The sequence below is a fragment of the Solanum dulcamara genome, chromosome 1 (assembly GCF_947179165.1).
Source record: "Solanum dulcamara chromosome 1, daSolDulc1.2, whole genome shotgun sequence".
In the NCBI taxonomy this organism is placed as follows: domain Eukaryota; kingdom Viridiplantae; phylum Streptophyta; class Magnoliopsida; order Solanales; family Solanaceae; genus Solanum; species Solanum dulcamara.
Window position 1 is genome coordinate 33885759 of NC_077237.1, and position 26154 is coordinate 33911912.

Below are 26154 nucleotides of genomic sequence, written 5' to 3' on the forward strand. Positions count from 1 at the left end.
TTTAAGGTATCCTATGGTGATATGACGGTGTTTAACAACATAAAATTTATCGTTAGGGAAAAGAGGAGATTTTGTTCTTGTTAATAGACCCGTTTTTGAAAATACCACTGTTAGTAAAACCAGTATAACTCCTTCTGTATAGCTCCGTTTCAAATGATTAAAGATGTTTTGGAAAGATATTACACAGGGCTACAACTTTCATGTATACGCTACAACCCAGGTTTGCTTTTCTCTACTCCAAAAATGGTGGTGAAGCTTGAGGGAGCTGCTGTCCAGATTTCGTTCTGGAAATCCTACACAGACTGCTGTTGATATTTTGGGCATATCTCTTTGTACAAAATTGCTGTAGGGATGATTCGAAATGGTATGCGACCTTGAGACACATGTCTATAACTTTCATTTAGAACACAAATCCTGTTCCCGTCAATTAGCCCTTCGAAACTAAGGGACAATACGAGACAGTAACCTGCCCAGAATTCACGTTTTGATAACTTTGGTGAATTTTGACCAATTTCGGGTGAGGTAAGGTCTTAACTTCTAATTTGAAGTTTATGGTGTTGTTATAAGGTGTATTAAACACCTTTTAGGCTGCTGGAAGTGTAAAAATGTCATAGCAATGTTTAACGTTCGAAGCAATCTAAATTGTAGTCGTTATAGTCGAATTGTTGTCGAAGTGAAGTGTTGTTAGTGTGAGTGGTTGCTGCAGGGGTGTGAGGTGTGGTTGCAGGGCCTAAATGTGTTTTAAAGTGGTTTATGGTTCTGCTGGTTGAAGCCACATGACCCCTCGTTGTGTATAATTAAAGGCGTTACAAAATAAAGGCTAGACGCCCTATTGTGATATCGTATTTTTGAATAAGCCGTTTGAAGTTTATGTTGTATATTGTTGTTGCGTATTGCTTAAACATATGCTTCAGGTTGTTGTTGTTGGTTGGCTGTAGGTCTTAGGGACCTAATTGGAAATCCGGATAGGGCACATTGTAGGGGAGGTGCTGTCCAATTTTCGTTAACACCTTAACAAACTAAAGAACTAGTCGAGGAAACGACTAAGGAAATAGATTCCATTAATACTAAGGTGTAACCTAAGATACTGGAAGGTTAAGAAAGGTTGATATTCATATTAATTTTATGTTGGATAGGTTCAAAGGACGACGAGGCGAATGGGATAAAGAGTAACTCACAAGAGGTATGTGAAGCTTTCTTTTGGCATGTTTTTGGGAATTAGTATGTAGAACTATCTTTATTTTCTTTTGGCATGTCTTAGATGTAAGTTATAAATGATATGTATATGATATGTGGGATTCAATCCATTCATAAAGCCCTGAATATAAGTCGAAACTCTTATTTACTTCTTGATGTTAGAACTCCTGCAATAGCTGAGTTGTTGCCCTTAAGTCTTTTATGTTATGAAAACTAGTACATGTAAAGCCTATTTCTCCTTTCCTTTGGAATGGCTTAACTTTAAGTGAAATGGTATATGATATAGGTCTAGAGGTAATTCCATTTATGAGCTCTGATTGTAACTCGTGACTTGTAGTCACTCTTGAACATTAAGAGTCTGAAAGTAGTCAAACTACTATTCTCGAGCCTGCTATATAATGAATAATAAGTGGAAGTACCAGGTCCTCTCCATTTAAAGACTCTGAAATGGTAAAATCGTCTGATTGCATAATTTGAGTCTTTGACTAGATAACTGTGTCTCTGATTGCATAATCGTGTCTTTGATTACATAAACCATGTTTCTGATTGCATAAGCTATATGGCATTGTCTGGATGCATGTCTGTGATTCTTGAGGCCCCAACTGATGTAAGCCCTAATGACATCTAAAGGGATACCTCGGATAATTACTCCCCAGTCTTCAGGTGACGGTTCACTTGACTGTTTCATCGAGTCTTAAATAATGACTTAGTTGCATATGGTTTCTCACTACTCTACTCGTACATACTGTAACCCATCCTTCCTCGAGTCCCACGATGGGCCGGGATATGTTATCGTGCACAGTGTTACTACTTCTTTCACCGCGTCCCGGGCCGGATGTGTATAGTTCCACGCACGAGGAGACGATGCCGTACGTGAGGTGTGATATATGTTATATGTTATGACGATGCGATTATTCACCGAGTCCCGGGCCGGCTGTAATATGATTGTATATGTGGTGAAATAAGGAAGGAACACCGAGTCCCTCCTTAGAGGGCCGGGTACATATGTATATTATGATGGTACGCTATAGACGTACACCACTCCATTCACCGAGTCCCTCACCAAAGGGCCGGATACTTTATGTAGGCATGCATATGAGATTAAAGCAATACATTGTGACCTTAAGCCCCGCAGTGAACCGGGTGTGATACGATGATATATATGATAAGTGATACCGTATACGATGGTATGATACCGTATATGATGATATGATGAAATGAAATGCATTATGATACGATGATAAGTGATTATAACACCGAGTTCACTAGAGGGCCGGGCACAGCATATGATGATGTGTATGATTTACGTGTCCTAAGGTGCAGGTACAGTAATTCATTTAGTTATTATACTTGTCCCCTGCATCCCTATTTCAGTTATGATCTCAGTTACGATGTGTTATGCTTTACATACTCAGTACATATATCATACTGACCCCCTTTCTTCGGGGGGCTGCGTTTCATGCCCGCAGGTACAGATGTTTATTCTGGAGATCCATCAGCGTAGGAGTTCCTCTCAGCTGTGTCGGAAGTGCTTCACTGTTCTGGAGCCTAAATTTTGATGCTGATCACTTAATGTATATATTTGTACATTCAGGGGTACGGCGGGGGCCTTGTTCCGCCATATGTTGTTGTTACTATTCTTAGAGGTCTGTAGACATATGTATATGTGGGTTGTTTATAAGTTTGTTTTGACTGTGCCTATATGTCATGTTGTAAATGTTTTTATATTATGGCAGCCTCATCGGCGCGTGCCCTTTCATGATATGATATTAATGGAAGAGGCTACAGGAACATGAAAAAGTTTTAACTCATTGGGTTTTTTTTTTTCCGAGTAGTATCCCCTTGTTCATAGTTCAATATGACTATAACAGATAGGTAGGTATACGGGGGTCAAGGTAGGACCCCAGTCGCGGCCTACGGGGTTGGGTCGTGACAGCACGCAAGCCGACAAGGCTGCCATAACATAATAACATATATCATGTAGACCCAGCTGAATCAAACTGACATACACAACCCACATATACATGTCTGCAGACCTCTAAAAATATAAATGACAACATATGACAGAACAGGGGCCCCGCCGTACCCTAGAATAGACAAAATAATGTTATACACCAGTGGACAGTATCAAAAACTAGGCCCTGAAATAATGGAGCCTCTTCCAGCTGAGCTGCATGGAATCCTAAGATGATGGACTCCCAAACCTGTATCTGTACCTACGGGCATGAACGCAGCCCCCCGAGAAAGGGGGTCAGTAGGACATATGTACTGAGTATGTAAAATGTAACATAATACACTGGAGGTATATTCGAAATAGAGAAGCAGGAGAACAAATTATTAAATCGAAGTCATGTACATGTACTCTGCGAATCACAAAAGCATGCATGCTCAATTTATATAATATAGCCGGCCCTTTCAGAGGTCCGGTGAATCACATCTGTAGGACCATCATAGGACCGGCACCATCACCACCTTATTACAACACATCATCATATATATACATACGTACCCAGCCCTCTAGTGAGGGACTCGATGAACAATGTAGTGAATTGTGCACGACAACGTACCCGGTCCGGGACTCGATGAAAAAAGTGTTACAGTATACACGAGTAGAGTCGTGAGTAACTATATGCAATTTAAATCATTATCAGAGACTCGACCAAATAAGAAAGTTACGCTTTTGTTTGAGGACCCGAGTAACGGTGTAGTCATCTCGAGTGTCCTCTAAATACCATTATGGGCTGTCTCAAAAGTGATCTCGGGGACCCTAGACATGTATTAACGTAGGGCCAAATCATTTATGGAATCAAAAACACTTAATCTTGTATAGTCTTTAAGACTTGGAGCCTGTACATTTGGTCCCTCTTTAATATATACAAGTTTCCAGGGAAATAGTTCAACCACTACCAAAGTTAGATGTTCAAAAGTAAATAAGAAATATTTAAGAATGGAGTTACCCCAGAGTTTAGATTACATTTAACTTACAGCTAAACAGAGACATGCCAAGAGAAGAAAGAGAATAAGCTCTATGTAGTCTGTACTTTCTTTCAGATGACCTTCATACACATATTTCATATCCGGCCCATTATGGGGCTCGGTGAGCCATTATGGCATTCAAATTTCACTTTCGTACCAAATACATATCACGAGAAGGGAAAGATAGTTTCCCATACACTACTCTTTAGCACGTAGAAGCCTAAACAGGCAATACTCAATCCTTGTAGGGGTGTCAACACTTAACTGTAGTTAGGTATTATGGGGCGTACCTGGAGTTCTGGGAATGGAATTATTCCCACATTCCACGTACAATTCACTTAAGGCTAAGCCTTGCCAAAAGGAAAGAAAGATAACTGTACGTGCTTATACCAAAATATGCCACGAGAAAGCTTTACATACCTTGTCAGAATTATTCCTTATCCTGCTTGCCTCGCCGTCCTTTGAACCTATTCAATATGAAAGTAGTATGAATATCAACCTCCTTTACTTTCCATCACCCTAGGTTACATCTTAGTATTAATAGAATCTATTTTCTTAGTCGTTTTCCCGACTAGTTTTGTTATTCGCTAAGGGGTCGACGAAAATTAGGCAGCACTTCCCCTATAATGTGCCCTATCCAAATTTCCAATTAGGTCCCTAAGACCTACAACCAACCAACAACAACAACCTACAGCAATTCACACCAACAATATACAACATAAACTCCAAACGACTTATTCAAAAATACGGTAGCACAATAGGGCGTCTAGTCTTTATTTTGTAACGCCTTTAATTATACGCAATAGAGGGTCATGTGGTTGCAACCAGCAGCTCCCACACCTCTTTTAGAATGCCTTTAGGACCTGCAACACACCATCACACACCTGCAACAGCCCCCACACGCACAACGCCTCATTTCGACTACAATTTAACTATAGCGATTCCAATTTAGTTTATTTTGGCCGTCAAGTATATTCATCATATTTTCACATTTCCAGCAACTTACACAATGTATAATACCCTATATAACAACACCATAAACTCCAATTTAAAAGGAAAGGCCTTACGTTAAACTTGTCAAACTCGCCAAAACTATCAAAATGTGAAATCTGGACAGCCTACTGTCTTATTTTGTCGCTTAGTTTCGGAGGGGTAATTAAGGGAAACAGGATTTGTGGCCTCAATGAAAGTTATAGACATGTGTATCAAGGTCGCAAAAAATTTTGAATTACCCCTACAACAGTTTTGTACGAAAATATATGCCCAAAATACTCACAGCTGTCCGTGTATAATTTCCAAAATAAAATCTGGGCAGTACCTCCTCTACACTTCATCATCCTTTTTTGAGAAGCTAAAAGCAAAACTGGATTTGGAAGTCTAAATAAAAGTTATATACCCATGAAATACCTTTCCAAAACATATTAAATCACTCGACACGAATCTGTACAAAAGATGTTATACCAATATTACTAACAACCGTCCCTTCCAAAAACGGGTTGGTTAATTAGTTCTTAACATTTTCTCCTTCAACTTTCTCTTATTTCTTTCCAAGTGTAAACTGCAACCATGGTTCCGTAGGCATCCTAAGACACATGTATACACCCCCACATGGTTGAAAAACATTGTAGATAATTAATTCACGGAGGAAAATTGAAGAACTCACCTCAAAGTCTTCAAACCATGGCTGCCTCTTCCTCTCATGTTTTCTCTCTATTTTGGTTGCTGGAGTTTCAGCTTCAAATGGAATAAGAATGACTTAATAGTCATCTAAATCCACATATATACCCCTCTTTAGAAGGTGCCACATGGCAGCCCCTTAGGGGTGACACGTGGAAGCCCCCTAGGATGCCACCTAAGCTTATGCGGCCTATCACACGCCACCACGTGGCAGCGGGGTCCACCCCCAAGCAAGGTAGGTGAGTCACCTGCTTGCTTGTCACCTGCTTTCTTGAGGTGCTTGCTTGTCACCTGCTTGCTTGACTTTAGTAAGTTCGGAAACTAGTTTTTGCTCCCTCTCATAGGTTCGTAATCTCGTCTTATTTTAAGAGCCTATGTAACCCATGCTACACAAGCTTGGTATGTACTCCAATAGCTTAAGTATGTAAGACTTCTAACTTAGTAGTTTATGTAGATAAGTCGAGTCCTATGACTCGTTACTTGGCCTCCAACTCCTTCCGACTTCTCTTGACCCTATTTCCAATCTTCCCTACCATGGGGTGTCCCATTCTCCCTTCTTAGAGTTGTTCAATAGGGTCGTAACTTAAGTAGCTCACATACTAGCTTCTAAGTAACTTAAGGAACATTCCGAGTTCAAAGATGTGGGGTGTAACAGGTGGTATATATATATGTATAATATGACTAAGAAGTCATTTTTCAGCCATTTTACACTTAGAATTAAAAGGGAACTTAGAGAGAAAGCTAGAGGCAGCCATGGTTTTGGCTAAGATTAAGGTGAGTCCTCCGACTTTCGTTCCGTGAATTAATTATTTAAGGTATCCTACAGTGATATAGCGGTGATTAAAAAAGAAAAACTTCTATTTGGGGCAGCAAAAACGTGACACAAACAGCCCCAAACAGTCCGCTAATTTTCAGCATGCTAAGGAACTTCCGAGGCTAGTTTTGACAAGTTTGGAATAAGGTAAGGTCTTTTCCTTCAATTTGGAGCTTTTGATGTTGTTATGGAGTGTATTATAAGTCTTTTAAGTGGCTGGAAATATGCAAATTTCATAGGGATGCTTGACATTCGAAATAAACTAAATTGGAGTCGCTATAGTTAAATTAGAGTCGAGTAGGGAGTTGCGTTTGTGGTGCTGCGGCTGTAGGGGGTGTGGTGATGTGTTGCAGGGACTAAAAGTATTCTAAAAGAGGTGTGGGATCTTATGGTTGCAATCACACGACCCTCTGTTGCGTATGATTAAAGATTTTACGAAATAAAGATTAAAAACCCTATTTTGGTATCATAATTTTAAGCGAATTGTTTGGAGTTTATTTTGTGTAATATCAAAGTGGTATAATTGTGTGTTGGCTGATGATTTTTGTTTTTGGTTGGATGCACTAATTGAAGATGTGATTGCAAGTTCGAATAGGGCGAATTATAGAGGAGATGCTGCCCTAATTCTGTTAACTTCTTAACTAGTTAATAGACTAGTCGAGACTAGTCGACAAAGGCGAATAAGGAGTTGGTTCCTATAGGTGCTTGGTTGTGGACATAGAAGCTGGAAAGTTAAAGGTTACTAACATTAGTATTAACTTCATGTTAAATAGGTTCAGAAGACAACGAGACAAGCCGGGTTAAAAGATATCGATAAGAGGTATGTAAAGCCTATTTCTCTTTTCTTTTGGGCATGTCTTACTTTTAAGTGACAAATGATGTGTATGAAGCCTGGGGTAATTCTATTCATGAGCTCTGAACATGATTCATGATTCATAATTCCTGCTCATTTCTGAATGTTAAGACTCTTAAAGTAGTTAAGCTCCCATCTCTCAAGTCTTTTATGTGCTCAAAAGTAGTGTATGCAAAGCTAACGTTTCCTTCTTTTGGTATGTCTTCAAGTTAAATAGTGAATGATATGAACTTGAGGGTAAATCTACTCGTAAATACCAGGTGTAATTCACATTTCTTATGTACTCCTTGATGAAAACACTCTTACAGTAATTGAACTAGGGCTTTTCAAGCCTTCCATACATTAGAAAGTGATGAGTATGTGAAGCTACCTTTTCTTCTCTTTTGGCATAACTTAGATGTAAGTATTATGTATATGAAATTGGGAGTTATTCCACTCTTAAAACTCTGAGTGTGAGTTAAGGCTCCTGTTCACTTCCTACTGATTAGAACTCCTGTAACAAGTTGAGTCATTACTTTTCAAATCTTCCATGTGATAGGAAGTGGTACATGTAAAGCTTATCTTTTCCTACTTCTAGAAAGACTAGACTATAGGTACTATAGAACATGAATTTGGATATAGCCCCATTTATAGATTCTGGATGTAACTCATGACTTATACCCACTTTGAATGATAAAGGCCTTGAAATAGTTGAACTACGACCCTTGAGCCTACCATAGGTTGAATAGTATTGGGATGTGTAAGCTCCTATACCTAAGGGCTCTTGAACATGCTTTATGGTAATATCTAAGGGATGTTTGATATGTTATAGAGTTTTACGTGCATGTATATGCATTGTTATGAAAGGATCGGGTTGTACGTTCCATGGCATGTTGTCCTATTTACAGATTGGGCCATCGTACCTCGGCATTGTTACATGATATACAAATCGAACCATCGTACCTTGGCATTATGATGCATTATACGGATCGGGCCGTCGTACCTCGGCATCATCATATGACATATGGATCGGGCCGTCGTTCCTCAGCATTATTATCATTATTATACAATATATGGATCAGGCCATCGTTCCTCGGTGTGTACTTGCTATATACATGGATCGGGTTGTACGTTCCATAAAGCTAATAGCATATATATGCCTATCACGATAGTTGATGTGTTTGCACCACTGAGCCCCCGAGCGGGTCGAGTACAGGGTTAATGAGGGTATACACGACTCTATATTGTAAGATGCAGGTACTATAGTTTTATGAATGTTATGCTCATCCCTTGAATCCTTATGTTAGTTGTGCCCTCTTTATGATATTTTATACTTTACATACTCAGTACATATGTCATACTGATCCCCCTTTCCTTGGGAGGTTGCATTTCATGCCCGTAGGTACAGACACAGGTTTTGGGAGTCCACCAGCCCAGGACTCCACTCAGCAAGTTTAGAAGAAGCTCCATTGATTCGGAGCCAAGTTTTGGTACCAAACCTCCGATGTATATATTTGATTATTCAAGGGTACGGCGGGGGCCCTGTCCCGCCATATATTGATGTTCCTACTCTTAGAGGTCTGTAGACATATATGTATGTGGGTTGTTTATGAGTTTATTTCAGTTATGCCTATATGGTGTATTATAAATATTTTTATGTTACGACAGCCTTGTCGGATTGCTTGCCCTTTCATGATATGATACAAATAAAGGAGGCTACATGTACATGAAAAGTTTTAACCCATTGAGGGTTTTTTGAACAGTATCACATTATTCATAGTCTAGTTTGACTATAGTTGACAGATAGGTACACGGGGGTCCAGATCGGAACCCAGTCGTGGCCTACGGGGTTAGGTCGTGACAGTTGGGATAAAACTACTACTTCAAGAGAACCTTGGACAATCATCATCGGAATACAAGTGGTTCCTAATCGAAATTGGAATGACTACAAGTGGGAATTAACCTTTGATAAAGATAAGTAGAATGTGGCCTTGGATGAGTTGTTTCATGGGTCACATTATTCAAGTACAGATTAGTAGATGAGATATCAAATTATGTATGGAAAGGTTCTCGTTGCTTTGTGATTTAGCCAAGGTTGCATACGTGGATAATCAGGTTAAAAATATACAGAAAGACGGGGACATGATACAGTACCAAGTAGGTTGGGGAAAGAGATTGGATGAATTTATGACTGGACATAGACACATAGAGCAAGGTATAAGCGGATAAAGGTATAAGTACCCTCTAAAGGGGGGAAGCAAGTGAGACAACTGCAAGGGTAAGATGGAGGAAATTAATATGGAAACTATTATAGAGAATGCCTGAAATCTTTGTACAACCCTATGAGATAAGTTAACATTCAAGGATGAATGTTCTAAAAGGGGGGAACGATATTATACCCTGCACTTTTGTACCTTGAAACGTGTTTCGAACCTTCTTGAAAGTGGCCATGTGACCCCTACTCTCTATACACTTATCAAATAACTCTAAGGAAAGGAGAATGAGATACCCCCTAATAAGGAAGATTGGAAATAGGGCTATAGGAATCTGGAAGGAGTTGGAGGACAAGTAATGGGTCGTAGGACTCGATCTACTTGCTTAAGCTAGAAACTTAGATGTCCTACATAATTAAGCTATTTGAGTACACGTCGAGCTTAAGTAGCAAAGAATACATAGGCTCTTAAAGTAAAATGAGATTACGATCCCATGAAAAAGAAGCAAGCAGGTGACAAGTAGGTGATGCACCTACTTAGGCTAAGTAGGTGACAAGTAGGTGATGCACCTACTTAGGCTAAGTAGGTGACAAGTAGGTGACCCCACGCTGCCACATGGCAGCTTTGGATTGGCCGCATGGTTGAGGTGTCACCCTAGGGGGCTTTCACATGTCACCCCTAGGGGGATGCCACGTGTCACACCCAAATAAAGGATATATATGCTTAGTATTATGACTAAGCTTTCATTTTCAGCATTTTGGACTTGGAAAAGTTGAGAGAAAACTTGAAGGAGAGAAGAGAGAGTCACAGCAGCCACAAGAACAAGGTAAACTCTTTGATTTTGTTTTGTGTTTAAATTATTTAAGGTATAATACAGTTATATAACGGTGTTTAATCGCATAAATTGAATTTTTGGGGCAGTAAGATAGGGAGACGAATAGCCCATCAGTTTCAGCGCGTTAAGGACCTTTCAAGGAAAATTTTCAGCAAGGTAAGGTTTGATTCTCTCCTCCCATGTTTGGGAAAGTGTTTAAGCATGTTATGGATGTGTAAACATGATTTGGAGACATGAAAATATGGACGTTACGGCTGAAGGAAGTTGCAGGTCGTATAGGGACTGTTTTGACGTATTCTAGTGGCTTAAAATGTAACTAGTGTCGTTTTTATTGTAGTGTCATATTGGGAATTGTTTTGTGGTGTTGCAGGGATGGAAACATGTCTAAATATGGGTATAAGTACTTATGATTGCAGCCAAATGACACCCCATTTCGTGTGGTTAAGATTTTATGAAAGAAAGATCAAAAATCGTAATTTGGAGTCATAGTTTTGAGCTGGCTGGGACTTGTTTTGTGTGATGTTGAGGTGGTATGATTGTGTATTGGCTGCTGGTTGTTGTTTTTGGTTGGCTGTACTAATTGAAAATGTAATGGGAAGTTCAGATAGGGCAAGTTATAGAGGAGATGCTGTCCGAATTCTGTTAACTTCTAACTAACTAATAGTCTAGTCGAGACTAGTCAAGAAAGGCGAATAAGGAATTGATTTCTATGGGTGCTTAGTTATGGATTTAGAAGCTGGAAAGTTAAAGTTTATTAATATTAGTATTACCTTCGGGTTAAATAGGTCCAGAGGACGACGAGACAAGCCGGGTTAAAAGATATCAATAAGAGGTATGTAAAGCTAACCGTTCCTTCTTTTGGAATGTCTTTGGAAAAAGTATGTAAAGTTAACCATTCTTTCTCTTGGCATGTTTTGACATAAGTATATAAAGCTAATTTTCCTTTTTGGCATGGTTTTTATGAAATAAATATATGACTTTTATATGATTCTAAGAAACTTCCTATTCGTAGAGCCGCAAGGATGGCCAACTTCTTAATTTTCCAAAGGATATTTTATCGTACCTAGATACGTGTATATGATTCCAAAAGTTCTATTTGGATATAACTCATAGTGATATTAAAAAAGGTACTTGATACGACTTTTGTCTTGATTTTTGAATAATAGCTTAGTTTGTTAACTTTATCGAGTGTTAAAAATGATTTAAAGTGCATTTAGTTTTTCACTACACTCGTGGATGCCTTAATGCTTCCTTCACCGACCCTGGGTCAGGTTTTGTTATCGTGCGTACTTCTCTGCATTGTTTTCCATGCCCCAACATGAGGGGGAAGGTATGACCTGTACATGGGTTTTATGGAGTTATAATGTGTCATGTACACATATGATATGATATGACCATCTAATGTGATATGATCTATTATGGAGATATTTCATACTATGGAGTTATGATGTGCTGTGGCGCCAGTGATGGGGCGGTGACCATGATTTGTTCACTGAGTCCCATAATGGGCCCAGATATGGCATATGTTTTTCTGCATACATTATCTGTGGTTATGAAAAGCATTTTGATATTCTGCATATTTTGCTCATTTTTGCACCTTCTATTCTAGTAATGGCTTTACCTATTACATTCCATGCTTTAAAACTCAGTACATACGTCGTACTGGCCCACCCCTATTCTCCGAGGGGTTACATTTCATGCCCGTAGGTACAGACGTGCACTTTGGGGATCCGCCAGCGTAGGACTCCACTTAGCAGTTCTGTGGAAAAGCTCTATTATATTGGAGCCTAGTTTTTGGCACTACTCTTCCAGTGCATATATTTGTTTATTCAGAGGTATGGTAGAGGCCCTGTCCTGCCATATAATACAGTTAATACTCTTAGAGGTCTATAGACATGTGCATGTGGGTTATTTGTATGTTTGTTTCAATTGCGCCTATGCGATGCGTTCTAAATATTTTTATGTCAGGGCAGTCTTGTTGTCTTGCATTCCCTTTCATGTTATGATACAGGTGAAAGAAGTTACAGATATATGAAAAAGTTTTTGACCCATTGGGGTTTTGTGTATAGTATCACATCACACATGGTTCAAATTTACTATAGCTGATAAATACGTATATGGGGTCCAGGTCGGACTCGAGTCGTGGACCACGGGGTTGGGTTGTGACATTAGATAGCGCATGAAAACAGATACAGCTCACAAAAGTCGATAAGGATATCACAGAACATAAAAGCCCAAAACATATACAGAACCCAAAAATACATATCTATAGACCTCTACAGAATGATAGTATAATCATATGACAGGACAGGGCCCTGTCATACCCCTAACCAACGTATACATATAGGCTACAAAAAGGTCAGTACAAAAATATGGGCTTCGGATAAAGGAGCACTATCAAACAGCAGAGTAGATGTCCTAAGAAAGATGATCGGCAACTCAAACGTCTGTACCCGCAGGCATGTAATGCATCCCTTGAGGAAAGGGGGTTAGTATAGAAAATGTACTGAATATGTAAAGTATGGACTGTATTAAATAAATTCATAACCAGAACAGATGAACAAAAAAAGAGCAAAATATTCAGAATGTCAAAGTACTTATCAAAAACACACATAATGCATGTGGAAAAACATATGTCATATACGGCCCCATTAGGTTACTCGATGAAAAAAAAATGGTCGCCCTCCCGTCACTGGCGCCACAGCACAATATACTCTAGAGTAGGGAATATCTCTGTAATAGATCATATCATATCAGATGGCCATATCATATCATATCATCAGATATCAGCATATGTATATATGGCACAACATACACCACAACCTATGTACATGTCATACCTGCCCCCTAACGTCGGGGCACGGCGAATAATGCAGAGAAGTATGCTTGATAACATATCTTGGCTCGGGCTCAGTGGAAGAAGAGTTACAGTATGCACGAGTAGAGTAGTGAGTAACAATATGTAATTTAAAACATTGTCAAAGATTCAATGATGTAATAAAGACGAATTGTCATTTGAAAATCAGGACGATAATCATATCAATCATTCCTCAAATCATATCAAAAGTGTTACACCCCACATCTTTGAACTCGGAATGTTCCTTAAGTTACTTAGAAGCTAGTATGTGAGCTACTTAAGTTACGACCCTATTGAACAACTCTAAGAAGGGAGAATAGGACACCCCGTGGTAGGGAAGATTGGAAATAGGGTCAAGAGAAGTCGGAAGGAGTTGGAGGCCAAGTAACGAGTCGTAGGACTCGACTTATCTACATAAACTACTAAGTTAGAAGTCTTACATACTTAAGCTATTAGAGTACATACCAAGCTTGTGTAGGATGGGTTACATAGGCTCTTAAAATAAGACGAGATTATGAACCTACGAAAGGGAGAAAAAACTAGTTTCCGAACTTACGAAAGTCAAGCAAGCAGGTGACAAGCAAGCACCTCAAGCAAGCAGGTGACTCACCTACCTGCTTGGGGGGTGGACCCCGCTGCCACGTGGTTGCGTGTGATAGGCCGCATGAGCCTAGGTGGCGTCCTAGGGGGCTGCCACGTGTCACCCCTAAGGGGCTGCCATGTGGCACCTTCTAAACAGGGGTATATATGTGGATTTGGAGGACTATTAAGTCATTCTTATTCCATTTGAAGCTGAAACTCCATCAACCAAAATAGAGAGAAAACGTGAGAGGAAGAGGCAGCCATGGTTTGAAGACTTTGAGGTGAGTTCTTCAATTTTTCTCCGTGAATTAATTATCTACAATGTTTTTCAACCATGTGGGGGTGTATACATGTGTCTTAGGATGCCTACGGAACCATGGTTGCAGTTTACACTTGGAAAGAAATAAGAGAAAGTTGAAGGAGAAAATGTTAAGAACTAATTAACCAACCCGTTTTTGGAAGGGACTGTTGTTAGTAATATTGGTATAACATCTTGTGTACAGATTCGTTTCGAGTGATTTAATATGTTTTGGAAAGATATTTTGATGGGTCTATAACTTTAATTTAGACTTCCAAATCCAATTTTGCTTTTAGCTTCTCGATAAAGGATGATGAAGTATAGAGGAGGTACTGCCCAGATTTTGTTTTGGAAATACTACACGGATAGCTGTGAGTATTTTGGGCATATATTTTCGTATAAAATTGTTGTAGGGGTAATTCAAAATTTTTTGCGACCTTGATACACATGTCTATAACTTTCATTGAGGCCACAAATCCTGTTTCCCTCAATTACCCCTCCGAAACTAAGCGACAAAATAAGATAGTGGGCTGTCCAGATTTCGCATTTTGATAGTTTTGGCTAGTTTGACAAGTTTAACGTAAGGCCTTTCCTTTTAAATTGGAGTTTATGGTGTTGTTATATAGGGTATTATACATTGTGTAAGTTGCTGGAAATGTGAAAATATGATGAATATGCTTGACGGCCGAAATAAACTAAATTGGAATCGCTATAGTTAAATTGTAGTCGAAATGAGGCGTTGTGCGTGTGGGGGCTGTTGCAGGTGTGTGATGGTGTGTTGCAGGTCCTAAAGGCATTCTAAAAGAGGTGTGGGAGCTGCTGGTTGCAGCCACACGACCCCCCCGTTGCATATAATTAAAGGCATTACAAAATAAAGACTAGACGCCCTATTGTGCTACCGTATTTTTGAATAAGTCGTTTGGAGTTTATGTTGTATATTGTTGGTGTGAATTGCTGCAGGTTGTTGTTGGTTGGTTGTAGGTCTTAGGGACCTAATTGGAAATTTGGATAGGGCACATTATAGGGGAAGTGCTGCCCAATTTTCGTCGATGCCTTAGCGAATAACAAAATTAGTCGGGGAAACGATTAAGGAAATAGATTCCATTAATACTAAGATGTAACCTAGGGTGCTGGAAAGTAAAAGGGGTTGATATTCATATTACTTTCATGTTGAATAGGTTCAAAGGACGGCGAGGAAAGCAGGATAAGGAATAATTTAGACAAGGTATGTAAAGCTTTCTCGTGGCATGTTTTGGTATAAGCACGTACAGTTATCTTTCTTTCCTTTTGGCAAGTCTTAGCCTTAAGTGAATTGTACGTGAAATGCGGGAATAATTTCATCCCCAGAACTCCAGGTACGCCCCATAATCCCTAACTACAGTTAAGTGTTGACACCCCTACAAGGATTGAGTATTGCCTGTTTAGGCTTCTACGTGCTAAAGAGTAGTGTATGGGAAACTATCTTTCCCTTCTCTTGATATGTATTTGGTACGAAAGTGAAATTTGAATGCCATAATGGCTCACTGAGCCCCATAATGGGCCGGATATGAAATATGTGTATGAAGGTCATCTGAAAGAAAGTACAGACTACATAGAGCTTATTCTCTTTCTTCTCTTAGGCATGTCTCTGTTTAGCTGTAAGTTAAATGTAATCTAAACTCTGGGGTAACTCCATTCTTAAATATTTCTTATTTACTTTTGAACATCGAACTTTGGTAGTGCTTGAACTATTTCCCTGGAAACTTGTATATATTAAAGAGGGACCAAATGTACAGGCTCCAAGTCTTAAAAACTACGATATTAAGTGTTTTTGATTCCATAAATGATTTGGCCCTACGTTAATACATGTCTAGGGTCCCCGAGATCACTTTTGAGACAGCCCATAATGGTATTTAGAGGACACTCGAGATGACTACACCGTTACTCGGGTCCTCAAACAAAAGCGTAACTTTCTTATTTGGTCGAGTCTCTAATAATGATTTAAATTGCATATAGTTACTCACGACTCTACTCGTATATACTGTAACACTTTTTTCATCGAGTCCCGGACCGGGTACGTTGTCGTGCACAATTCACTGCATTGTTCATCGAGTCCCTCACTAGAGGGCTGGGTACGTATGTATATATATGATGATGTGTTGTAATAAGGTGGTGATGGTGACGGGCCTATGATGGTCCTACAGATGTGATTCACCGGACCTCTGAAAGGGCCGGCTATATTATATAAATTGAGCATGCATGCTTTTGTGATTCACAGAGTACAGGTACATGACTTCGATTTAATAATTTGTTCTCCTGCTTCTCTATTTCGAATATACCTCCAGTGTATTATGTTACATTTTACATACTCAGTACATATGTCCTAGTGACCCCCTTTCTTGGGGGGCTGCGTTCATGCCCGCAGGTACAGATACAGGTTTGGGAGTCCGTCATCTTAGGATTCCATGTAGCTCAGCTGGAAGAGGCTCCATTATTTCAGGGCCTAGTTTTTGATACTGTCCACTGGTGTATAACATTATTTTGTCTATTCTAGGGTACGGCGGGGGCCCTGTCCCGCCATATGTTGTCATTTATATTTTTAGAGGTCTGCAGACATGTATATGTGGGTTGTGTATGTCAGTTTGATTCAGCTGGATCTACATGATATATGTTACTATGTTATGGCAGCCTTGTCGGCTTGCGTGTCCTGTCATGTTGTGATATAAAAGAAAAGGGCTACAGATTCATGAAAATGTTGTCGCCTAATGGGGCTTTGTTATATAATTTTGTTTTATTTACAGTGCAAGTTGATCACAACTGGTAGTTGGGTATACGGGGGGTCCAGGTCCGGCCCCAGTCGCGGCCTACGGGGTTGGGTCGTGACAGAAGTGGAATCAGAGCAGTTTGTCCTTGGAGTGTCTGCAGACCGTGTCTAATAGAGTCTTGGTTATTGATGTGTTACGCGCCACATCTATAAACAGAAAGCTATAGGACATTTAGGATGTTACATTTCTTCTACATCTGACATCGTGCTTTAGATCAGAGTCATAGGAAAAATTCCTTATACTAACCTTGGATCTTAACAGAAGGATGACACCCACAGAAGGAAGTAATTGACGACATGGAAAGTTACGAAGCATGCAGGTAAGTGAAGTAAAGCCACGGAAGATATCCGTCGGGTAAGGTATTAAAATATAAAGTTGAAACTTGAAAGAAAAGCAGACAGAAAGTGCAACAGATGCAGTTTGAAGTGGGACATATGAGGTAAGTCTAGTATTTTTATATTATTGTTGACGTTGAAAGCCCTGTGTGGCTGCGATATGAGATTACATTGAAAGCCCTGTGCGGCTGTGATATGATATGTATATATATATATATATTGGCCCTGTGAGGCATTGTTGGTATTTTCTGCGTGCAGGTTTTGGGATAAGTAAGAAATGTAGAGAAAACTCTGTCGAAATTTTCTCAGAACAAGGAAAAGGAAATGAAGCATAGATTTTTGAAATGTCCGAGAAATTGATACCAAATACCCCTATTGTGTTTAACGAAAGCTGTAAGAGGTATCCTTCAGGTCGCCGACAAGGGGCACCCTTTTTACTTGAAGAATTTTATTTCGGAGGAACAAAAGCTTAATTAAGTAGTAAAGTTCAGATTATGGTATCTCCAGCCGTATTTGTATTATAGGAATATAAACAGAGGGCTCAGAATGAAGGATAGGATGTCCCGCGAATGAGTTTCACTCTTTTGGAAAAAAACTACCAAGCCCTCAACTCCTAATTGTAAATTAGACGAGTTGTTCATAACTCGAGGATAAACTCAGAAGGAAACCAGGTAGGTCAAGTACTAAAAAAAGTACTGTGCTGTGTAAGAGGTTTTGATTTCTTCCAACAATGATTGGAAAATGATTTATGATAACCGTTTATAGTTCTCCACCGACAAATTGGGGAAAGAGCTTTGAATAGAAGCTCCTCAAAGAAATGGCAGGGACGGAACACGAATACGAATTAAAAGGGGGATATGTAACTAAGAATTGAACAGTGTGATACGAGTATACAGGGATAAAGTGGAGATAAAGGTCTACGCCGACACTGGATGCAAGATAACAGATGAAAGGATAGGGCAAAATATAAAGACTCGTGAGACAACGCTGAGGTAAATCGGGAGCTAAGTTGAGTGCCCCACCCATTATGGTAAGGATTACAATGAAACGCAACATGAAGACTTCCCAGGGAGGTCACCCATCCCAATATTACTCTCGCCCCAGCACGCTTAACTTCAAAATTCGGATGGAACTTAATACGTTAGTGCTGGTATGATCACGCGAGACAGAAGCACCTGACTAGTAACGGAGAAACGAGATGAGATTATGTACCCAGAGTATTATAAGATACGGTAAAGAAAATCGTAACAAGGTCTTAAGAAAAACAAGAAGTATTAGCTATTTGCTAACTGACGACACACTTGAATGCCACAGCTCTTCAACATAGAACTAGTTAATGAGAGGATAACCGCAGAATGGCTATATAGGCCAATGGGCGAGGGAATTTCGACACCACTTGGTAGCCAACTCTGAGGGCGAAAAAGCAAAACCCAAAGGTAAGGGTACTAGCGGATGTAATTTACAAATGACAGGAAGCAGTGCCCAAGGTCGAAAATCCCACAATATGACCAGGACTACAAAACTCATTTTGCACTCCAGCGCCAGATGACTCTGGAGGGAATGTTACTTGTGGAATAACGATATTAGTCCCTACTCGTTCAATCAAAGGTTACCTAATCCGCCGAGAAGGTGTAAAATTGTAGAGTAAAAAAAGTGGTAGGACCTTACGGAGTCCCCACAGCTATTATCCCAAGCGAAGGAGCCCAAGTTGCAACTAACTACCGAGAGGTGCAAAGATAAGTTAAGCCAAACTACCGAGATGGAATTAGTACTACGAGTAAAATAAGACATGGCCACGATTGGACTAAAGATCTACCCCGACCTCGAGTGTAGGAAAGGAGGAAAGGCAGGGTAAGACATGAGGACTGGCGAGGTAACGCTAGGATGCTTCTTATACCCTCTTGTATTCTTGTAAAGGTAAAGAATGACATAAGATAATGTGTCTAGAGGATTATAAGCGGGGGTAAGGGAAATTGTGAAAAGGTTTAAGTAAAACTGACTGAACTAGCTGGTTACTACAGGATAGCAAGCTTCTATGCCAAAACTCATTTGGAATTACACCAGATCATGTTAGACAAAGCATAGAACGACTACGAGCTCCGTTATATGGGGGGACTACAACATTATTTGGTAGCCAACCCTAAGGATTGGAAAAAAAGGGGAAGAAGGACCCAAAAGATCGAATGCCAGTTAAAGTTCTGAAAGGAGTCGAGAAAGACTATACGAGGCTAACGGTTCCCAAATTATCCACGTCATTACGCACCCATTTTATACTCGGTAAGAGTAGGGTGCTATATGAGTTATTGTGATTAGGCTAATGAATCAGCCCATTTGCTTCCAATCAAGAGCACCTATGCTGCTGAAATTAGAGGGAGTTATAGAACATGGAGAATGGTAAGGTTCCATGAGGTTTCCTCATCTAATATCCTAGATAAAGGGACTTCAATTATAATTAATGCCTTGAGATCAGTTCAAGAAGAGATCAGGAGCACAGACAAGTCTTAGTACCACATTTCTCCCTCGAGCTACTAAACAGACTGAGCGTACTATTAGACGCTAGAAGATATGTCACAAGCCGGGAGATTAACTTCGAAGGTAGACGGAATGATTATCCATCACTTATCAAGTTGCCTACAACAATAATTACTACTCCAGTATTCCAATGGCCTCGACATGATTAAGCAATCTATTGACTAAAAGCCCAGAGTCGGCAGGAATGATATACGGATAATCGACGTCGATATACAGATTTTAAGTTGATGATTGGATGTTCATCATAGGGTCACCTAGAAAAGAAACTTGACCCAGAATATGTTAGACGGTATCAAGTTACTCATAAGGTGGGCAATGTGGCTGGTAAGTTAAGCTTACCACCTCAGTTGGAAACTATACGCCTAATCCATTAGATACTGACGAGTCACCCAGGGTATATTCCATAAATGAGGTCCAGTAGATGGAATTCTATGAGGAAAATCCTACCACCATCCTGGATTGGCAAACTGGAAGATTGTAGACTAAAGACGTACCTTCCGTCAAGTTATGGTGGAAAAACCAAAACCAGAAAGAGGATGATCGGGGAACTGAAGAGAACATGATATATAAGTATTCGCACCTGTAACCGATGTCTACAGGTAACTCCAACTCTTGAGCACTCGTATGTTAATAATATAGATGGGAATGTATGTGATGGCATAAAGGAAAGGAACCCCTCTATAATTTATGTAAAGTCTTACAGAAAGTTGCATTTAACATTCGGGGATGAATGTTCTAAAGGGGGGAAGGATGTTACACCCCACATCTTTGAACTCGGAATGTTCCTTAAGTTACTTAGAAGCTAGTATGTGAGCTACTTAAGTTACGACCCTATTGAACAACTCTAAGAAGGGAGAATGGGACACCCCATGGTAGGGAAGATTGGAAATAGGGTCAAGAGAAGTCGGAAGGAATTGGAGGCCAAGTAACGAGTCGTAGGACTCGACTTATCTACATAAACTACTAAGTTAGAAGTCTTACATACTTAAGCTATTGGAGTACATACCAAGCTTGTGCAGCATGGGTTACATAGGCTCTTAAAATAAGACGAGATTACGAACCTACGAGAGGGAGCAAAAACTAATTTCCGAACTTACGAAAGTCAAGCAAGCAGGTGACAAGCAAGCACCTCAAGCAAGCAGGTGACTCACCTACCTGCTTGGGGGTGGACCCCGCTGCCACGTGGTGGCGTGTGATAGGGCGCATGAGCCTAGGTGGCGTCCTAGGGGGCTGCCACATGGCACCTTCTAAAGAGGGGTATATATGTGGATTTGGATGACTATTAAGTCATTCTTATTCCATTTGAAGCTAAATCTCCAGCAACCAAAATAGAGAGAAAACGTGAGAGGAAGAGGCATCCATGGTTTGAAGACTTTGAGGTGAGTTCTTCAATTTTCCTCCGTGAATTAATTATCTACAATATTTTTCAACCATGTGGGGGTGTATACATGTGTCTTAGGATGCCTACGGAACCATGGTTGCAATTTATACTTGGAAAGAAATAAGAGAAAGTTGAAGGAGAAAATGTTAAGAACTAATTAACCAATCCGTTTTTGGAAGGGACTGTTGTTAGTAATATGGGTATAACGTCTTGTGTACAGATTCGTTTTGAGTGATTTAATATGTTTTGGAAAGGTATTTTATGGGTATATAACTTTCATTTAGACTTCCAAATCCAGTTTTGTTTTTAGCTTTTCGAAAAAGTGTGATGAAGTGTAGAGGAGGTACTGCCCAAATTTTATTTTTGAAATCCTACACGGACAGCTGAGAGTATTTTGGACATATATTTTCGTACAAAATTACTGTAGGGGTAATTCAAAATTGTTTGCGACCTTGATACACATGTCTATAAATTTCATTGAGGCCACAAATCCTGTTTCCCTCAATTACCCCTCCGAAACTAAGCGACAAAATAAGATAGTGGGCTGTCCAGATTTCGCATTTTGATAGTTTTGGCGAGTTTGACAAGTTTAACGTAAGTGAATTTATCCAGTTGAGGCATTAAAGATTGAGCCTTTCCTTTTAAATTGGAGTTTATGGTGTTGTTATATAGGGTATTATACATTGTGTAAGTTGCTGGAAATGTGAAAATATGATGAATAGGCTTGACGGCCGAAATAAACTAAATTAGAATCGCTATAGTTAAATTGTAGTCGAAATGAGGCGTTGTGCGTGTGGGGGCTGTTGCAGGTGTGTGATGGAGTGTTGCAGGTCCTAAAGGCATTCTAAAAGAGGTGTTGGAGCTGCTGGTTGCAGCCACACGACCCCCCATTGCGTATAATTAAAGGCATTACAAAATAAAGACTAGACGCCCTATTGTGCTACCGTATTTTTGAATAAGTCGTTTGGAGTTTATGTTGTATATTGTTGGTGTGAATTGCTGTAGGTTGTTGTTGTTGGTTGGTTGTAGGTCTTAGGGACCTAATTGGAAATTTGGATAGGGCACATTATAGGGGAAGTGCTGCCCAATTTTCGTCGACGCCTTAGCGAATAACAAAACTAGTCGGGAAAACGACTAAGAAAATAGATTCCATTAATACTAAGATGTAACCTAGGATGATGGAAAGTAAAGGGGGTTGATATTCATACTACTTTCATATTGAATAGGTTCAAAGGACGGCGAGGCAAGCAGGATAAGGAATAATTCTGACAAGGTATGTAAAGCTTTCTCGTGGCATGTTTTGGTATAAGCACGTACAGTTATCTTTCTTTTCTTTTGGCAAGTCTTAGCCTTAAGTGAATTATACGTAGAATGTGGGAATAATTCCATTCCCAGAACTTCAGGTACGCCCCATAATCCCTAACTACAGTTAAGTGTTGACACCCCTACAAGGATTGAGTATTGCCTGTTTAGGCTTCTACGTGCTAAAAAGTAGTGTATGGGAAACTATCTTTCCCTTCTCTTGATATGTATTTGGTACGAAAGTGAAATTTGAATGCTATAATGGCTCACCGAGCCCCATAATGGGCCGGATATGAAATATGTGTATGAAGGTCATCTGAAAGAAAGTACAGACTACATAGAGCTTATTCTCTTTCTTCTCTTGGGCATGCCTTTGTTTAGCTGTAAGTTAAATGTAATCTAAACTCCGGGGTAACTCCATTCTTAAATATTTCTTATTTACTTTTGAACATCGAACTTTGGTAGTGCTTGAACTATTTCCCTGGAAACTTGTATATTAAAGAGGGACCAAATGTACTGGCTCCAAGTCTTAAAGACTATACGAGATTAAGTGTTTTTGATTCCATAAATGATTTGGCCCTACATTAATACATGTCTAGGGTCCCCGAGATCACTTTTGAGACAGCCCATAATGGTATTTAGAGGACACTCGAGATGACTACACCATTACTCGGGTTCTCAAACAAAAGCGTAACTTTCTTATTTGGTCGAGTCTCTGATAATGATTTAAATTGCATATAGTTAGTCACAACTCTAGTCGTGTATACTGTAACACTTCTTTCACCGAGTCCCGGGCCGGGTACGTTGTCGTGCACAATTCACTGCATTGTTCATCGAGCCCCTCACTAGAGGGACGGGTACGTATGTATATATATGATGATGTGTTGTAATAAGGTGGTGATGGCACCGGGCCTATGATGGTCCTACAGATGTGATTCACCGGACCCCTAAAAGGGCTGGCTATATTGTATAAATTGAGCATGCATGCTTTTGTGATTCACAGAGTACATGTACATGACTTCGATTTAATAATTTATTCCCTTGCTTCTCTATTTCGAATATACCTCCAGTGTATTATGTTACATTTTACATACTCAGTACATATGTCGTACTGACCCCCTTTCTTGGGGGGCTGCATTCATGCCCGTAGGTACAGATACAGGTTTGAGAGTCCGTCATCATAGGATTCCATGCAGCTCAGCTGGAAGAGGCTCCATTGTTTCAGGGCCTAGTTTTTGATACTGTCCACTGGTGTATAACATTGTTTTGTCTATTCTAGGGTACGGCGGGGCCCTGTCCCGCTATATATTGTCATTTATATTTTTAGAGGTCTGCAGATATGTATATGTGGGTTGTGTATGTCAGTTTGATTCAGCTGGGTCTACATGATATATGTTATTATGTTATGGCAGCCTTGTCGGCTTGCGTGCCTTGTCATGTTGTGATATAAAAGAAAAGGGCTACTGATTCATGAAAATATTGTCGCCTAATGGGGCTTTGTTATATAATTTTGTTTTATTTACAGTGCAAGTTGATCACAGCTGGTAGTTGGGTATACGGGGGGTCCAGGTCCGGCCCCATTCGCAGCCTACGGGGTTGGGTCGTGACAAAAAGAGCCTTAGAAATCATAGGGCATAAATCAAGACAATACAAAATAACTTATAAAAGTCAAGGACATTAACTACTGGAGAATCTCTAAGAACAAAAATCATGAATCACCCTCGAGACTTATGAATGGAATTACCGCCAAAGCTCATATTAATCCTTACTTAATTCTAAGACATGCCAAAAAAAAGAAGGGACAACTTTACATATTTACTACTTCCCAATGTATAGAAAAACTTAAGAAGAAATAGCTCAATTATTGTAAGAGTTCCAACATTAGAGGATGAGTAAGAAACACTTAGGAATGGAGTCACCTCCAAGATTGTATTATCTTTTACGTACATCTAGGACATGCCAAAAGAAGAGAAAGGATAGGCTTTATATACTCTCTACTTTTCCTCATGGAGTCATCATATACATATATCAACATATACTTATGTCGAGATAGGTCAAAAGGAAAGAAGGGTATCTTTACATACTTATGCCAAAAAATACCAAAAGAAAGGAGGTAGCTTCACATACCATTTATGGATTACTCTTAACCACGTTCGCCTCGTCGTCTTTTGAAAATATTTAACATGAAGGCAATACTAAGGTTAATAACCTTTCTGTCATGATCCAACCCCATAGGTCATAACTGGGGTCCGACCTGGACCCCCATATACCTACCTATCAGTTGTAGTCATATTGAACCATGAAAAAGGTGATACTACTCACACAACACCCCGATGAGTTAAAACTTTTTCATGTGCGTATGACCTCTTTCACTCGTCTCATAACACATAAGGGCAAGCACACCGACAAGGCTGCTATAACAAAAACATATTCACAATATGTCGTATAGGCACAATCGAAACGAACTTACAAACAACCCACATCCATATGTCTACAGACCTCTAGAAATAGTAACAACAATATATGGCAGGACAGGGCCCTCGCCGTACCCTTGAATGTACAAATATATACATTAAATGACCAGTATCAAAAATTAGGCTTCAGAACAGTGAAGCACTTCCGACATAGCTTAGATGAACTCCTAAGCTGACGGATCTCCAGAATGAACATCTGTCCCACGGGCATGAAACGCAGCCCCTCAGAGTACGGGGGATCAGTACGATATATGCACTGAGTATATAAAGAATAACAACATATAACTAAGACCATAACTGAAATAGGGATGCAGGAGACACGTATAACAACTTAACGAATTATTGTACCTGCACCTTAGGACACATAAAACATACACCTTATCATATGTTGTGCCCAGCCCTCTAGTAAACTCGGTGTCATAATCATTTCCTCATATTCACATGTCATCGTATCATCATATATTTTATTTCATCATATCATCGTATACAGTATAATCTTATCATGTATATCATTATATTATATCCGGTTCACTACGAGGCTCGGGGTCACAAATGTATCACCCTAATCTCATATGCATGCCTACATAAAGTATTCGACCCCTTTAGTGAGGGACTCGGTGAATAGAGTGGTGTACGTCTATAGTGTACCATCATAATATACATAGTGTAGCCGACCCTCTAAGGAAGGACTCGATGTTCTTTCCTTATTTTGCCAAATATACTATCATATTACAGCCAGCCCGGGACTCGGTGAATAATCGTATCATCATAACATATAACATATATCACACCTCACGTACGGCATCGTCTCTTCGTACGTGGAACTATACACATCCAGCCCGAGACGCGGTGAAAGAAGTAGTAAAGCTGGGCCTGATATAATATCCGGCCCATCGTGGGACGCGAAGAAAGAAGGGTTACAGCAGGCACAAGTAGAGTAATGAGAAACTATATGCAACTAAGTCACCCTCTGAGACTCAATGAAACACTCAAGTGAACCATCACCTGAAGATCAGGAAGGTACTTATCCGAAGTGCCCTTTACA

The 26154-nt window shown here is 39.8% G+C and overlaps 1 pseudogene; it reads right to left on the reverse strand.

Annotated features, from left to right (window-relative positions):
* Nucleotides 1-18464: 18464 nt before the first annotated feature.
* On the reverse strand, nt 18465-18584 carry LOC129904467 (5S ribosomal RNA; annotated as a pseudogene).
* Nucleotides 18585-26154: the final 7570 nt, after the last annotated feature.